Consider the following 17,599-nt stretch of genomic DNA (forward strand, 5'->3'; position numbering starts at 1 on the left):
TTATTTATTTATTTATTTATTTATTTATTTATTTATTTATTTATTTAGAGACCTTTCCTGCCTTATGTACTGGCATCAGTATATTTCTAGTTTTCTGCTTGGACCTGTGGGAGAGCATCTGGGGCTGTTCCTCTTTCATTCACCTTCCTGTTCATAAACCCTGACTAGATTTTCTTAAGTCTCTTCCTGTCTTTCTGCTTTTTATTCATTAAATCTTGTTCTTTTCTTTATCCTTTCTTAATGGTGGAGTGTTTCTAGAATGTATGTCATTCCAAATAGCCACCCACAGATGTCTCAGATTCAGGCTCTCACACCTGTTTCTCTTCACCGATTGTGTGACCACCTCTCAGAGGTGGGATGAGAGAGCTGTATGGATTCACACTGTACTGACACACAGAACATGTAGGTACATGGTGATGAAAGCTGTATTCAAAACAGCTATAATTCTACTTGACAGAGTGTGATTGCCTGATTTTAAACCCGGGCAGATTATAGGGTGAAAGCAACTTCTGGTGGAAATGTCTTAATAGTTTTTTATTAAGCACTTAAGGGGAACTTAAAAAACTTAATATAGAATAAGTGGTGCCAATTCGATCTGCTTCACAAGTTGAAATTGGGGTTTACTGTTTGTGCTGTGAGGTCAGAGAGAAGCAAATAAATAGAATGATTCTCACTCTCCTAACTGTTTCACCTGCTGTGTTTTGTGCAAGAGAGGTTATATCCATTAGGTGGAAGGATAACCCATGTATATTGGCATTAAAGAGTTAAAGAGCAAAGATCTAGTTATAGATCAATAAAGTGAATTAAAGTTATATTTTATCACACATAACAGCTTTTAACTTCAATGTGTAGCTGAGGACATTTATTATGTGAGGCAGGAATAGCCACAGATGATCAGTCATCGCAGTAATGAGAGTTTTTCCAGGAAGTCCAGAAAATATTTATTCCTCATCTAGAATTTTGCAAGACTTAAAACTACTCTCTTGTGGAGGAGGAGTAGGCATTTGATGAATGATACAGGTAAGTCACATGGCCCATTAGCCTGCATTGCCAATAACTGTGCAGTGGCAAGTAAGAGGTGGAATTAGGAGCAGATGAGTTCTGGAAGTAGAGACAGCGCTTCTGGATGAGCTGACAGAGTAGCTGCCCTCAGACGGAGGCGATTAGCAGCACAGTAAAGTTTCAGTACTAGAGGGCTTTTTTTTTTTTCTTTTTCAAAGACTGACTTCATTATCTCATTCAAAATATATGATGAATTTTAGATGATTCACTGATATACAAATATTAGGATGCAAACTTGCAGAGAAATGTTAATTTTAAAGAATTATTTGCTTTTTTTCTAGCACAGCTTTATTCTGTTTGGTGAAGCAGAATTTACATAATGTTAGATTTACAAATTTTAAGGATTTTACTGAATTTTGATAAACATATACAACATCACAGTCAATGTATAGAACATTTTCTTCACCCACAAAATTATCTCAAGCCGAGTCTAATCAGTTCCCATGTCCAAACGGCAACCAGCAACCTGATTCCATCAGGTTGTCTTGTCTGTTCTTGAGTATCATGTAAATGGAATTGCACACACTAGGGTCATTATTTTCTTTCTGGCTTCTACACAAGGCAATGTTTTAATATTTATCCATTTTCTGTGTTTCAGTAGTTTATATTTTTAGTAACAAGTAGTATTCCATTATATGGATAATTAAAATACATTTATTCCCTTGCTTAGGGACATTGAGTTTTTTTAATTTTTGGCTATTGTGAATAAAGCCACTGTAAACATTCTTATACAAGTCTCTTTGTGGGCATATGTTTCATTTATTTTGGTTACATAATAACCAAAATAAATGGTTACATGGTTACATAATAACCAAATAACCAAAATAAATGGGTACATTTGGTAACAATGAAATTGTTAGGTGTGGGTATATGCATATTTAAATTTGTAAGGAACTGGCAAACTTTTCTCTTGAAGTAATTGACTATTTTGTATTTCTGCCAGCAACAGTGCATGAGAATTCCAGTTGCTCCACATTCTCAGCAACATTTGGTGTTGTCTGTCTTTTTAATTTTAGCTCTTTCAGTTGGTTTGAAATAGTAAGTGGTATTCTGTTGTCCTTTAACTTGCAATTCTCTGATAAATAATGGTTTTGAATACTTATGTGCTATTTATGTGTTAGATTTTGTCCTCATACCTTTTTGTGTGTCCATGATGTGTCTGTTCAAGTCTTCAGTCTACTTTGTAATGGGGTTATTTATCTTTCTACTATTAGTTTATAGGAATTCCTTATATATTCTGGATACAGATTCTTTGTCAGATCTATGTACTGCAAATATTTCTACCAGATCATGACATGCCTTTTTATTTTCTTAACAGTTCTTAAACATGATTCTTTTTTTTCTTATACATGATTCTTGACAGTAATAGTGCTTTTATTTTGTTCTCTGTAAGAAATATTTGGCAACCATAAATTTGTGAAGATATTCTCCTATCTTTACTTCTAGGAGTAACATACATAATATATTTTATATATATATATATATAAAATTCTTTTTGAATTGTATTTTTGTGTATAGTGTGAGGTAGGGGTTGTAATGTTAGTTTTTCTTATCCAGCTGGTCCAGCCATATTTGCTGAAAACACTTTTCTTCTCCCTATTGAATTATCTTGGCGTTTTTGTCAAAATCACTTGGAGCTACAATATCGCTCGGCATCAGGGAAATCCAAATCAAAACTTCAATGAGATACCACCTCACACCAGTCAGAATGGCTAAAATTAACAAGTCAGGAAACAACAGATGCTGGTGGGGATGCGGAGAAAGGGGAACCCTCCTACACTGTTGGTGGGAATGCAAGCTGGTGCAGCCACTCTGGAAAACAGTATGGAGGTTCCTCAAAAAGTTGAAAATAGAGCTACCATATGATCCAGCAATTGCACTACTGGGTATTTACCCCAAAGATACAAAAGTAGGGATCCGAAAGGGTACGTGCACCCTGATGTTTATAGCAGCAATGTCCACAATAGCCAAACTGTGGAAAGAGCCAAGATGTCCATCAACAGATGAATGGATAAAGAAGAAGTGGTATATATATACAATGGAATATTATGCAGCCATCAAAAGGAATGAGATCTTGCCATTTGCAACGGCGTGGATGGAACTGGAGGGTGTTATGTTGAGTGAAATAAGTCAAACAGAGAAAGACATGTATCATATGACCTCACTGATATGAGGAATTCTTAATTGCAGGAAACAAACTGAGGGTTGCTGGAGTGGGGGGGCGGTGGGAGGGATGGGGTGACTGGGTGATAGACACTGGGGAGGGTATGTGCTCTGGTAAGCGCGGTGAATTGTGCAAGACTGTTGAATCTCAGATCTGTACCTCTGAAACAAATAATGCAATATATGTTAAGAAAAAAAAAAAGAAGAAGAAGGTAGCGGGAGGGGAAGAATGAAGCGGGGGAAATCGGAGGGGTAGATGAACCATGAGAGACAATGGACTCTGAAAAACAAACGGAGGGTTCTAGAGGGGAGGGGGGTGGGAGGATGGGTTAGCCTGGTGATGGGTATTGAGGAGGGCACATTCTGCATGGAGCACTGGATGTTATGCACAAACAATGAATCATGGAACACTTCATCTAAAACTAATGATGTAATGTATGGGGATTAACATAAGAATAAAAAAAATAAAAAAATAAAAAACAAACAAACAAAAAATCACTTGGAGCTATCATGGAGTTTCTTTTAGTTTCTCTCCATTCTGAGACTTTAGCAGCCCCTTCTCACCTGCACCTCAGAGGGTTTCTTCTCTCCTTCTCTGACCCCATTTCTTCTCAAAATTACTCATCAAGGCCCATAGAAAAGGTCAAGGGTGGGTACAGACTCTCCTTGGGTCTGAGGCTTCCATTTGCAATGCCAACCCACACTTGAGTTTGAAAAATATAAATTCAGGTATTTTCTTCTTTCTGTTTTGACAGCAGTTGCCTCGTCCTGCTACTGCTACAGCAAAAACTCAAGCAACTCTAGGTCCCTTCTGAGGTCTTGCAACCTTTTAGACTTGACTTTACTGTTTTTTAAATGACCTCAATTTTTATTTTGTGGATTATGTGTTAGAAGCCACACTCCCAGTAAATTATTTATTTCAGATACTTTACCATTCCAGTATGTTATCTAGATTTTCTATTTGGTTTTTATTTTAGTTTTTATTTCTGTGCTGAGATTTTCCCAATGGTTCACATATTAGTTCCATCTTTTCCTTAATATCATTGAGCATAATGTTAGCAGCTGTTTTAAGGTCTTTTTTATACAATTTCCAGCATCTGTTGCTATTGACCTCTTTGTCTCTAGATTTGTCACATTTTCCTGCTTATTCATTTGTCTAGTGATTTTAAATATTGATATAATTTGATTTGTGTTTTCATGATATAAATTTGCCATTCTTTTACATTTAACCTGTTTCTGTCCTTATATTTAAAGTGGAATTCTTGTACACAACATGTAATTAGGTCTTAACTTTTTATCCAATTTAACAATTACAGTGTTTGGACCATTCACATTTTGTGAAAATTGATACAATTGGGTTTAAGTCTGCTGTGTTGCTATTTGTGTGTTCCATCTGTTCCTTGTTCCCCTTCTCTTCTTTTACTCATTTCTTCTATATTAATTCAGTAATATTTATAATTCCATGTTAGCTCCTTAGTTTGTTTGGTTTGGTTTATTAGCTGTAACTTTTTTTTTGGTAGTCATTGCTTTAGGGTTTATAGTATGCATTTTTAAGTATTTTCAAGTAATATTGTTCCTTATCTCATACAGTGCAAGAGCCTTACAGTATTATACTTCCATTTCCTCTCCCCATCCTTTTGATACTATTTTCATACATTTTAGTTCTACGTATGTTATAAACTCAACACCCTGCTCTTATTTTTGCCTATTAAATAATCCATGATCTTTTAAGGAGATTTTAAAATTGAGAGAAAGTCTTTTTGTATTTATCCATGCATTTACCATTTTTAGGAATCTTCTTTCCTTTGTATAAATGCTGAAATCCATCTGATATTTTCTTTCTGATTGAAGGGCTATCATTAACAGTTTCTGTAGTTCAGGTCTGCTTGTAATGAATTTTTTCAGCTAACATTTGGCGGTTCTTCAATTTTTTTTTCCCTATGGCCTATGTCACTTCTTCTTTGGGTACTCTAATGATATGTAAATTAGATATCTGAAGGTCATTGATGCTATTTCTTTTTCTTCTTTTGCTCTGTGTTTACTTTTGGTTATATTCTGTCACTGTGTCTTCAAGTTTATTAATCTTTTCTTCTATCTGATCTAAACTGCTTTTAACACCTACCAGTGTACTTTTCACCTCATACATTGCAGTTTTATCTCTAGAAGTACAGATTTGGTCTTTTTAATGCCTTCCTTATCTCTAACATTTGTAACTTTTCTTCTACATACTTGAACAAATGAAATATAGTTATAATAACTGTTAATGTTGTTGTCTACTAATTCTGTCAGCCATGCCATTTATATATCTTTTTCCATTGATTTGATTTTTCTCTTCATTCTGGGCTTTATTTTTTGCTTTTTTCATGTCTTATAATTTTTGGTTAGATGATAGCCATTTTACATTTTACCTTGTTCAAATGCTGGATGTTTTTATATTTTTATAAATATTCCTGAGCTGTGTTTTAGGACACAGTTAAGTTACTTGAAAACCATTTGATTTCTTTTAGGCATACTTTTAAGCGTTCTTAGGTAGCACCAGAGAAGCATTTATCTAGGCATAACTTTCCACTACTACTACAGCAGTACTCTTGTGAATTATGAAGTTTTTCTGTGCTGGCAGCGGGAACATGAATTATTTCTGACCAGGTGTGAGCTCTGAGATATTTTTTTTCCCCCTCTGTTTCTTTTGGGAGCTTCTTTCCTCAGACTTGGGTAATTTTTTTACATGCATACTCTGAGAGTACTCAGCTGAACACTTAAGGCACTTCTCCCTCTTTTAGTGAAGATCCTCTTCAGTACATTGTCGTTTGAACTCTGGTCACATTAGCCTTACCAGTATCCCCTCTGTATCTCTTCAACTCAAGGAAACTATTGGGCTTGGGCTTAGGCTTGGGCTTGGTTCCCTCTCCCTTGTCCTGTATCTTAGAAGCTAACTCCAGGCAGTAAGGTGGGACAATTGTAATTCTCCCCTGATAATGTCTCCCTTTTCTCATGCACCATTGTCTTCTACTGCCTGATATTCTATTTTTGAAAACCATTGTTTTTGCACATTTTAAAAATTGTTTCAGGTGAGATGGTGGATCCAGTCCCTGTTACTCGATGTTGGCTCAAATGAAAGTATATTTTGGTGTAATTTCACATGTACAGAAGTTTCAAAAATACTTTAAGGTACTCTCATGTACCTTTTACTCATTTCCATGGGTCATTTATATTTTACCATTTGCTTACATGTTCTCTCTCTCTCTCTCTTTTTCTGGAAAAAAATTTGAGAACAAGATCAAGACATCATGTCCCTTTATGCTTAACCATGTCAGTGTGTGTATACTAAGAACAAGGACATCCTCTTACATAATCAGGTTAGAGTTATAAAAACCAGGAAATTTGATATTAATACAATAATGTCATCTCATCCTTTTTATCAACTGTCCCAATAATGCCCTGAATAGTAACTGATTGTTCCCAGTCCAGGATCAAATCCAGGACCCTGAATTACATTCAGTTGTCACATCTCTTTAGTGTCTAATTTAGAACAGTTCTTCAGCCTTTCTTTGTGCTTTTTGACCTTGATATTTTGAAGACTTTAAGCCATCTGCTTTGTAGAATGTTCCTCATGAGGTTTTGATTTGTCTGATGTTTCTTCATGATTAGATTCAGGATATGCATTTTTGGCAAGAATACTACTGAAGTGATAGTGTATTCTTCTCAGTGAATCTTATTAGGAGGCACATAATGTCAGTTTGCTCCCAAATTGGCTGTGTTAGCTTTGATGGCTTGGATAAAATGGTGTTTTCTAAGTTTCTGTACTTAAAAAAATTTCCCCTTTGTAATTAATAAGTAACTTAATGAAATATTTTAAAAATCTATAAATATACAGCTATCATCAAACTTTTACCTATCAGTTTTAGCATCCAATGATAAATTTCTAACTCTATCAGTCTCTCTATATTTATCAGTTGGATTTTACTATAAGGAAAAACAGTCTTTGCTCTCCTATTTGTATGTTTTTATGATGGCAGACTCATGGATTTTTAAATTTTATTAATGGATTGTAACACATTATTATTCTTTATTTATTTAGATATTTGACTCATCCAGATTTGAGGAGTGGAGAATCCCTCTATCTTCCCCTGTTATCTTTTAATAGGTCTTCATGTTTCTTTGAGTCTTTTTTTAGAGATAAATTAGATACTCCAGACTTCACTTGTACTTTCCCTGCATTAACCCTGGAATCATCATTTCTTTTTTTTTTTAAGATTTTATTTTACTTATTTATTTATTTAGAGAGAGAGTGTGTGTGCAAGTGGGGAAGAGGCAAAGGAAGAGGGAGAGAGAGAATCTCAAGGAGACTCTGCATGGAGCCAGAGCCCAAAACGGGGCCCAGTCTCATGACCCTGAGATCATGACCTGAGCCAAAATCAAGAGTTGGATGCTTAACTGACTGAGCCACCCAGGTGCTCTTGGAATCGTAATTTCTTGATGAGGTCTTGGTTTCTAAATATTATTATACTTACTATAAACCAAAGATATGGGCACAATGTGTGCTTATTTTACCAGTGTGCCATCACTTGTAGGCCCCCAAGTGACATAGCTTGGAAAACTATACACACCCACACAGACCCACCCACACCCACACCCACACTCTTAATTCTAGCTGTATCTATGTATTAAAAAGCATGAGTTTGTTCTTATACCTTCAAATCAAATGCCACAGGATATATCTTATTTTTCCTTTTCCTCATATTTTAAATCCGTTCTCCAACAATGGGAAACCTGGCTCCAATATCCTCAATATATTTGTTAGTAGTATACTGGCAAATGTTTAATAAACTGTTCTTCAAAACAAAACAAAACAAAAAAGATTTATAACATTTGCTTATTTTCATAGTGTGAATACTTCCCCCATGGCCAAATTCAATCTACTAACATGACTACATCAGCAAACATAGAGTTGGGAAGATATGTTCACAGTTGAGATGGGGTGAATCAGTGGCAAAACCTACATAACATAGCGTGGAACGCAGGGAATTGTTATTATAATTGCAAACCCATACTTCTGTAAAAAGCAAATATATTAACAAGAGTTCAATATTTTATAACTTTCTGAAAATGTACATATAGTGAAATAAGTCTTATATGTACAATGTCAATGAGTTTTGATTTGTAATTAACATCTATATTAAGATGCAAAATATCTTTTATCACTTTAAAATGTTCTCTGATGCCTTTTCCCCGTCAATTAGTACTCAAAGGAAAGCACTATTCTAATTTTTTTCATCATAGATCAGCTTTGACTGTTCTACATCTTCACTGTTAATAAAATGATATATATCTTTTTAAATCTGGATTTCTTTTTTTTATTTTTTATTTATTTTTTTAAAGATTTTATTTATTTATTTATTTGAGAGAGAGAATGAGCGAGAGAGAGAGAGAGCACATGAGAGGGGGGAGGGTCAGAGGGAGAAGCAGACTCCCTGCCGAGCAGGGAGCCTGATGCGGGACTTGATCCTGGGACTCCAGGATCATGACCTGAGCCGAAGGCAGTCGCTTAACCAACTGAGCCACCCAGGCACCCAAATCTGGATTTCTTTTTTCACTCAGAAAAATATGTCTAATTCATCCTTATTGATGCATATATAATTGGGTTGTTTTATGTTACTAGGTAGTATTCAATTTTTTAAATATACAATAATTTGTTTATCCATTTTCTAGTAATGGGTATTTGCATTCTTTTTACTCTTTTGGTTATTATGAAAAAAGTCACTATAAATGTTTCCATATAATTCATTTTGTGAAGAAATGTTTTTATTTTTCTTTGACATATATCTAAAAATGAAATTGCTGGTTCATAGGGTAGATGTTTGTTTAATTTTATATGAAGTAAGCAGTTTTTTCTTAATTGCATCATTTATATTCTCATCAGCAATATATAAAATTTTGGACCAAAGTTCAGTCTTTGCAGGCTTTTTATTTTAGCAATTCTAGTGGGTGAATGGTAGTATCTTATGGACTTATTTTGCATTTTACTAACTACTAGTGATGTTGTGGATTTTATATGTGCTCATTGACCATTGCACGTTATCATTTAAGTTTTTAAAAATGTAGTGCCATAATGTATTTTTCATAATATTCTCTTAATTTCTTTTTAATATCTATAGGAGCTATAGTAATATCTATTTTTTTAAAAAAGATTTTATTTATTTATTTGTGTGTGTGTGTGTGTGTGCAAGAGAGAGAGCAAGAGTACACAAGCAGGGGCAGTGGCAGGCAGAGGGAGAAGCAGACTCCCTGCTGAGCAAGCAGCCGGATGTCGGACTCCATCCTAGGACCCTGGAGGACCCTGGGGTCATGACCTGAGCTGAAGGCAGATGCTTAATGGACTGAGCCACCCAGGAATCCCTATTTTTTCATTATTTCTGTTGGTGATAAATTATTTCAGCTCTTTTATTTCTGCAAAGGATATTTTCTGTTAGTTTTTAAAAGATATTTTGCTAGATATTGAGTTTCTAGGTTGATAGCAATATTGTTTCACCTTTATAGGTTTACTCCACTGTAAGCTGACTTCCATTGTTTCTGACAAAAAGTCTGTATTCTCATTTATATTTGCTATATATGTCTTTTAAAAAAAATTCCAGTAAAGGTACCATATACTGTTACATTAGTTTCAAGTGTACCATATAGTGGTTCAACACTTCCATACAGTACCTGGTGTTCATCATGGCAAGTGTACTCCTTAACCCCTATAACCTATTTAGCCCATCTCCCCACCCACCTGCCCTCTGGTAACCATCAGTTTGTTCTCTGTAGCTAAGAGTCTGTTTCTTGGTTTGTCTCTCTCTCTCTTTTTTTTCCTTTGCTCATTTTTGTTGTTGTTCTCAAATTCCACATATTAGTGAAATTATATGGTATTTGTCTTTCTCTGACTTATTTCGCTTAGCATTATACTCTCTAGCTCCATCCATGTCATTGCAAGTGGCAAGATTTTATCCTTTTTTATCAATGAATATTCCATTGTGTGTAGATACCACATCTTTTTATTCATATCAGTGGACACTTGGGCTGCTTCTATAGTTTGGCTATTGTAAATAATGCTGCTATAAATATAGGGGTTCATGTATCCCTTTGAATTAGTGTTTTTGTATTTTTAAAGTATAAATAGTAGTGAGAATACTGGATCATAATGTATTTCTATTTTTAATTTTTTGAGGAACCTCCATACTGGTTAGCATAGTTGCTGCTCTAGTTTGCATTCCCACCAACAGTGCACAAGGGTTCCTTTTTCTTCATATCCTTGCTAACACTTGTTGCTTCTTGTGGCTTTGATTTTAGCCATTCTGACAGGTGTGAAATGATATCTCATTGTAGTTTTGATTTGTATTTCCCTGATGATGTGTGATGTGCATCTTTTTATGTGTCTGTTGGTCATCTGGATGTCTTCTTTGGAGAAATGTCTATTCATGTCTTCTGCCTATTTTTTAATTAGATTATTTTTGGATGTTGTATAAGTTTTTTATATATTTTAGATACTAACCTTATTTTGGATGTGTTGTTTGCAAATATCTTCTCCCATTCCATAGGTTGTCTTTGAGTATTGTTGGTTATTTCCTTCACTATACAGAACCATTCAATTTTGATGTAGTCCTAGTAGCTTATTTTTGCTTTTTATTTCCCTTGCCTCAGGAGATATATCTATAAAAATATTGCTACAGCCAGTGTCAGAGAAATTACTGCCTGTGCACTTTTCTAGGATTTTTATGGTTTCAGGTCTCATGTTTTGAATTTATTTCGGTGTATGGTGTAAAAAAGTGGTCCAGTTTCTTTCTTTTGCGTGTAGCTATCCAGTTTTCCAAACACTATTTGTTGAAGAGACTGTTTCCCATTGGATATTCTTTCCTGCTTTGTCAAAGATTAATTGACTATATAACTGTGGGTTTATTTCTGAGTTTTCCATTCTGTTCCATTCATCTATGTGTTTTTGTGCCAGTGCCATACTGTTTTGATTACTGAAGTTTTATAATGTAACTTGCAATGTGGAATTGTGATACCTCTAGCTTTGCTTTTATTTTTCAAGATTTCTTTGGCAATTTGGGTCTTTTGTGATTCCGTATAAATTTTAGGATTTTTTGATCTAGTTCTGTGAAAGTGCTGTTGGTATTTTGATAGGGATTACATTGAATCTGTAGATTGCTTTGGTTGTATAGACATTTTAACAATATTTTTTCTTCCAGTCCATGAGCAGGGAATGTCTTTCCATTTCTTTGTGTCATCTTCAATTTCTTTCATATATGTTTTATAGTTTTCACCATACAGAGGTCTTTGACTTCTTTGGTTAGGTTTATTCCTAGGTATCTTATTATTTTTGGTACAATTGTAAATGGGATTGTTTTCTTAATTTCTCTTTCTGCTGATGCTTTGTTAGTGTATAGAAATACAACAGATTTCTGTACATTGATTTTATATCCTGCTACTTTACTGAAGTCTTTATTAGTTGTAGCAGTTTTTTGGAGGAGTCTTTTGGGTTCTCTCTATATAGTATCATGTCATCTGCAAATAGTGAAAGTTTTTACTTCTTCCTTGCTGATTTGGGTGCCTTTTATTTCTTTTTGTTGTCTCATTGCTGTGGCTAGGACTTCAATGCTATGTTGAATAAAAGTGGTGAGAGTAAACATCCCTGTCTTGTTCCTGACCACAGAGGAAAAGCTCTTAGTTTTTCCCTATTTAGGATATTAGCTGTGGGTTTCATATACAACCTTTATTATATTGAGGAATGTTCCCTCTAAACCTGTTTTGTTGAGGGCTTTTATCATGAATGGATGTTGTACTTTGTCAATGCTATTTCTGCATCTATTGAGATGATCATATGGCTTTTATCCTTTCTCTTATTGATGTGCTGTATCACATGGATTGATTTGTGAATATTGAACCACCTTTGTATCCCAGCAATAAATCCCATTTGATTGTTGTGAATTATTTTTTTAACACATGGTTGGACTCTATTTGCTAGTATTTTGTTATGGATTTGCATCTATGTTCATCAGAGATATTAGCCTGTAGTTCTCCTTTTTTGTGGTGTCTTTATCTGGGTTTGGTATCAGGGTGATACTCATAGAATAAATCTGGAAGTTTTCCTTCTTCTATTTTTGGAATAATTTGAGTAGAATACATATTAACTCTTCTTCAGGTGTTTGGTAGAATTCACCTGTAAAGTTGTCTGGTCCTAGACTTTTGTTTGGTGGGAGTTTTTTGATTACTGATTCAATCTCCTTGCTTGTAATCAGCAAAATTTCTATTTCTCTCTGTTTCAGTTTTGGCAGGTTATATGTCTCTAGGAATTTATACATTTCTTCTATGTTGTCTAATTTGTTGGTGTATAGTTTTTCATAATATTCTCTTACATTGGTTTGTATTTCTGTGGGGTTGGTGGTGGTTTCTCCTCTTTCACTGGTGACTTTGTTTCTTTCCTCCCTTCCTCCCTCCCTCCCTTCCTTCCTTTTTTATGAGTCTGAGTAGGGATGCATCCATTTTATTGATCTTTTCAAAGAACCAGCTCCTAGTTTCATTGATCTGTTCTATTTTTGTTGTTTTGTCTTAGTTTCTATATCACTTATTTCTGCTCTTATCTTTACTATTTCCTTCCTTCTTCTGGCTTTGGGTTATGTTTGTTGTTATTTTTTAGCTCCTTTAGGTATAAGGTTAGGTTGTTTATTTGAGCTTTTTCTTGCTTCTTGAGGTAGGCCTGCATTCTATAATTTTATCTCAGAACAGCTTTTGCTGCAACCTGAAGATTTTGGATTGTGTTTTCATTTTCATTTGTCTCCACATACTTTTTAATTTTTTCTTTGATTTTCTTGGTTGACCCATTTATTGTTTAATAGCATGTTATTTAACATCCATGTATTTATGATCTTTCCAGCTTTTTTCTTGCAGTTGATTTCTAATTTCATAGTGTTGTGGTCAGAAAAGACACATGGTATGACTTCAGTCTTTTTGAATTTGTTGAGACTTGTTTTGTGGCCTAATATGTGACTATTATACAGAATGTTCCATATGCATTTGAAAAGAATGTGTATTCTGCTGTTTTAGGATGGAATGTTCTGAATATATCTGTTAAATCCATCTGGTCCAGTATGTCATTCAAAGCCACTGTTTCCTTGTTGATTTTCTGTTTGGATAATCTGCCTATTGATGTAAGTGGGGTATTGATGTCTCCTACTATTATTGTGTTATTATCCATTAGTTCTTTTATGTTTGTTATTAACTGTTTCATGTATTTAGGTGCTCACATGTTGGGTGCATAGTTACAAATGTTCTATTTTCTTGTTGGATTGTTTTATTATATAGTGTCCTTCTTTGTCTCTTTCTATAGACTTTGTTTTAGACTCTGTTTTGTCCAATAGAGGTATTGCTACTCTGGCTTTCTTTTGGCATCCATTTGCATGGTAAATGTTTCTCTATCCTCTCACTTTCAATCTGCAGGTATCTTTAGGTCTGAAATGAGTATCTTGTAAAGGCAGCACGTAGATGGGTCTTGTTTTTTTTTTTTAAACATACTGTCACTCTATGTCTTTTGATTGGAGCACTTAGTCTATTTACATTCAAAGTAGCTATTGATAGGTATGTATGTATTGCCATTTTGTTATTTGTTTTGTGGTTGTTTTTCTAGTTTTTCTCTGATCCTTTCTTCTCTTGCTCTCTTTCATGGTTTCCTGGTTTTCTTCAGTGATATACTTGGGTTCTTTACTCTTTATTGTTTGCATATTTATTACTGGATTTTTCATTTGTAGTTACCATTCGGTTTATATATAATATTTTCTGCATATAGTGGTCTGTATTAAACAGATGGTTGCTTATTTTTTAATTCATTCTTTATTCCTCTCCCCTTCTTGTTTCAGATTTTTGGTATCATCTTTTCCTTTGTGCTTCCTGTTTTTCTCACTCTTAGTTATGGTTTTTATTTTCTACTCAGAGTCTCCCTTAACATTTCTTGTAGGGCTGATTTAGTGGTCATGAATTTTTTTTTTTTTAAGATTTATTTATTTGTTTGAGAAAGAGAGGGAGAATGTGAGCAGGGAGAGGAGCAGAGGGAGAGGGAAAGAAGCATATTCCCTGATGAGCATAGAGCCTGATGTGGGGCTCAATCTCACGACCCCGAGATCATGGCCTGAGCTGAAATCAAGAATTAGACACTTAACTGACTGAGCCACCCAGGCACCCTGGTCATGAATTCTTTTAACTTTTGTTTGTCTGGGAAACTTTTTTTTTTTTTTTAAGATTTTATTTATTTATTTGACAGAGAGAGATATAGCGAGAGCAGGAACACAAGCAGGGGGAGTGGAAGAGGGAGAAGCAGGCTTCCTGCCGAGCAGGGAGCCCAATGTGGGACTCGATCCCAGGACCCTGGGATCATGACCTGAGCCGAAGGCAGACGCTTAACGACTGAGCCACCCAGGCGCCCTGTCTGGGAAACTCTTAATCTCTCCTTCTATTCTGAATGATAGCCTTGCTGGGTAAAGTATTCTTGGATGCAGATTTTTCTCTTTCAGCACTTTGAAACCATCATGGCACGCCCTTCTGGCCTGCAAAGTTTCTGCTGAAAAATCAACTGATAGCCTTATGGGATTTCCTTTGTATGTAACTGTATTCTTTTCTCTTGCAATCTTTTCTTTCTTTATCACCATTTTTTTTTTTTTTGCCATTTTAATAATTATGTGTCTTGGTGTGGACCTCCTTGGGTTTAATTTGTTGGGTGATCTCTGTGCCTCCTGAATCTGGATCTGTTTCCCTCCCCAGATCTGGATGGTCTTAGCTATTATTTCTTCAAATATATTTTCTGCCCACCCCCTTCTCTCTCTCTCCTCCTTGTGGATACCTATAATGTGGAATGAATTCACTTGACAGAGTCACTGAGTTCTCTAATTCTATTCTTATTGTGCCGTATTTGTTTATCTCTCACCTGTTCAGCTTGATTGCTTTCCATTACTTTATCCTCCAGGTCACTGATATGTTCCTCTGTTTCCTGTAGCTTACCATTTTTCCATCTATTGTATTTTTAAATTTCATTTATTGAGTTCTACATCTCTGGTATGTTTTTATCTCTTTGTTAAGGATCTCAGTGATATCCTCCAGGCCCTTTTCTGAAGTCCAGTGAGATTTTTATGATCATTACTTTAAATTCTGTAACAGCCATATTACTTATTTCTCTTTCACTTAGATCTTCTGCTGTGATTTTTGTCACATTCTTTCATTTGGGACATATTTCTCTGTCTCCTCATTTTGTCTACCTCTCTGCATCTGTTTCTCTGTGTTAGGAAAGTCAGCTACATCTTGTACTCCTTACTAGTGGCTTTATGAAGAAGAGGTCCCTTGTGCCCTGCTGTGCATTCAGTGTCCCCTGTTCCCCAGAACCTGGCACTTCAGGGGAATCTCCTATGTGTGTATCTTGCATCCTGCTATTGTGCCCAAGTTGCTTTTTTTCCGGTCCCGATGTCTACAATGACTCTTTGCCTGTTGTGGTCTGTGCTTGCTCTCTGTGATGTTAGTGAGATTCAGGCAGGCTGGCTCTCAAGGGCCCTGACAGCAGATGTGCTCAGGGGCAGAATGGTGATGTTAGCAAAATTTGCAGCTGCTAGTCCTGGGCTGATCCTCTAAAGCATAGTGGCTGTGGGGGCATGGCTTGCAGAAGTAGTGGCTCTGCTGGGCACACATGTTGTTAACAAAAATTGCCCTGAGCCCAGGGCTGAAGCCAGTGGGCTTGGAGTAGGGAAGTCCTCAGGAGTACTGGGCAGTTTGCACTGCTATCAGCTTAGGTGGCAAGTGTTTGTGCAGTGCCACCTCCTGCAAGCTGCTCTGTGTATGCTGTGGGATTGGGGCACAAAATGGTGTCTGCCAGATCCTTTGTTCCCAAAGAAGTCCCCAACACACTTCAAAATCAGTATTAACAGATCTCCCTCCCATTGTGCAAGCTGTTGCTTCTATGTTGCCTCTCCTCGGGCAACAGCCCTCTTTAAGAGCAGGGACCTGGCTATCACTTGCCCTCACTGCTCACCCAGTGATGAGTCAGCAGACTTCTAAAGCTCTGTGCTTCAAGTCCTGCTGGTTATGCAAACTCATGAAATTCAGCCCCTCTGGTTTTTAAGGCCAGATGTAATGGGGATTCATTTACCCCTGTGGGCTCCCTGGTGTTTTCTCCTCTTTGCACCCACAGTTCCCACCCTCCAGGCAGCTCCTAACCACCATTTCTACCTTTCTTAATCTCTCTGATGCAGCTTCTTTTCTATATTTAGTTGTGGAGTTTGTTTTGCCAGTCTTCGGATTGCTCTCTGGTTTACTGACTTGGATATAAATGATATCTGGTTGTAAATGTGGACAGGGTGAGCTTAGAGCCCTCCTACTCTGCCACCTTTCTGGCACATCTCCTATAATGTCTGTTATTCTCTGGATGCCTTTAAGATGTTCTCAGTGTCACTGGTGTTGAGAAATTTGATTATAATTGCATTTTTGTAGTTTTCTCTTTTTGTGCTTAAGATTCATTGAGATGCTTGACTCTGGGTTTATATCAGTTTTATCAAATATGAAAAAAATTTCAGCTATGATTTGTTTAAAAATTTTTCTGTCCTTTCTTATTTCCATTGAGGACTCCATTTCTGTATATCTTAGGCTGCTTGAAGTTGTCCCACAGCTTACAAATGACCTGTTCATTTATTTCTATTTTTAATAGTTTTTATACCTATAAATAGCTATAAATAGCTTATATGCTTTTAAGTTTACTAATATTTTCTTCCACAATATCTAATGTGCCATTATCCATATCTAGGGTATTTTCCATCTCACATATGTTAGGTTTAATTTCTATAATTTTGATTGAGCTCTTATAAAATATCTTCCAAACCTACAGTAAACATTTGAATTTTTCCTCTAATGTCTTGAATATGGGACATAGAATTATAATAACTGCTTAAAAAACATTGTCTACTAATTCTAGCATCTGTATCTTCGGGGAGATAGTTTGAATTCATTGTTTTGTTTTGTTTTTATTGCCATAAGTCTTCTGCCTACCACTCTGCTTCTTTGCATGGTTCTGATATTTGATTGGTTGTCATACATTTGTAAATCTTACTTGTGGATGCTAAGATATTTTTACTATTATAAATGCTATTGAGGGTTTTTTTTTCCTGACACAGTTCATTTACTTGGAGATGGTTTAATCCTTTTAGGGCTTGACTTTAATCTCTGTTATTGTGGGAGCAGGACAGTGTTTAGTCTTGGGCTAATTTTTCTCCACTGTTGAGGCAACACCATTACACCATTCTCATGGTTCTACCTGATGTTTCCTGGATCATGAAGTATTTCCACTTTGGCAAGTAAAACTATAATCAGA

This window comes from Neomonachus schauinslandi, chromosome 6, assembly GCF_002201575.2.
Source record: "Neomonachus schauinslandi chromosome 6, ASM220157v2, whole genome shotgun sequence".
In the NCBI taxonomy this organism is placed as follows: Eukaryota; Metazoa; Chordata; class Mammalia; order Carnivora; family Phocidae; genus Neomonachus; species Neomonachus schauinslandi.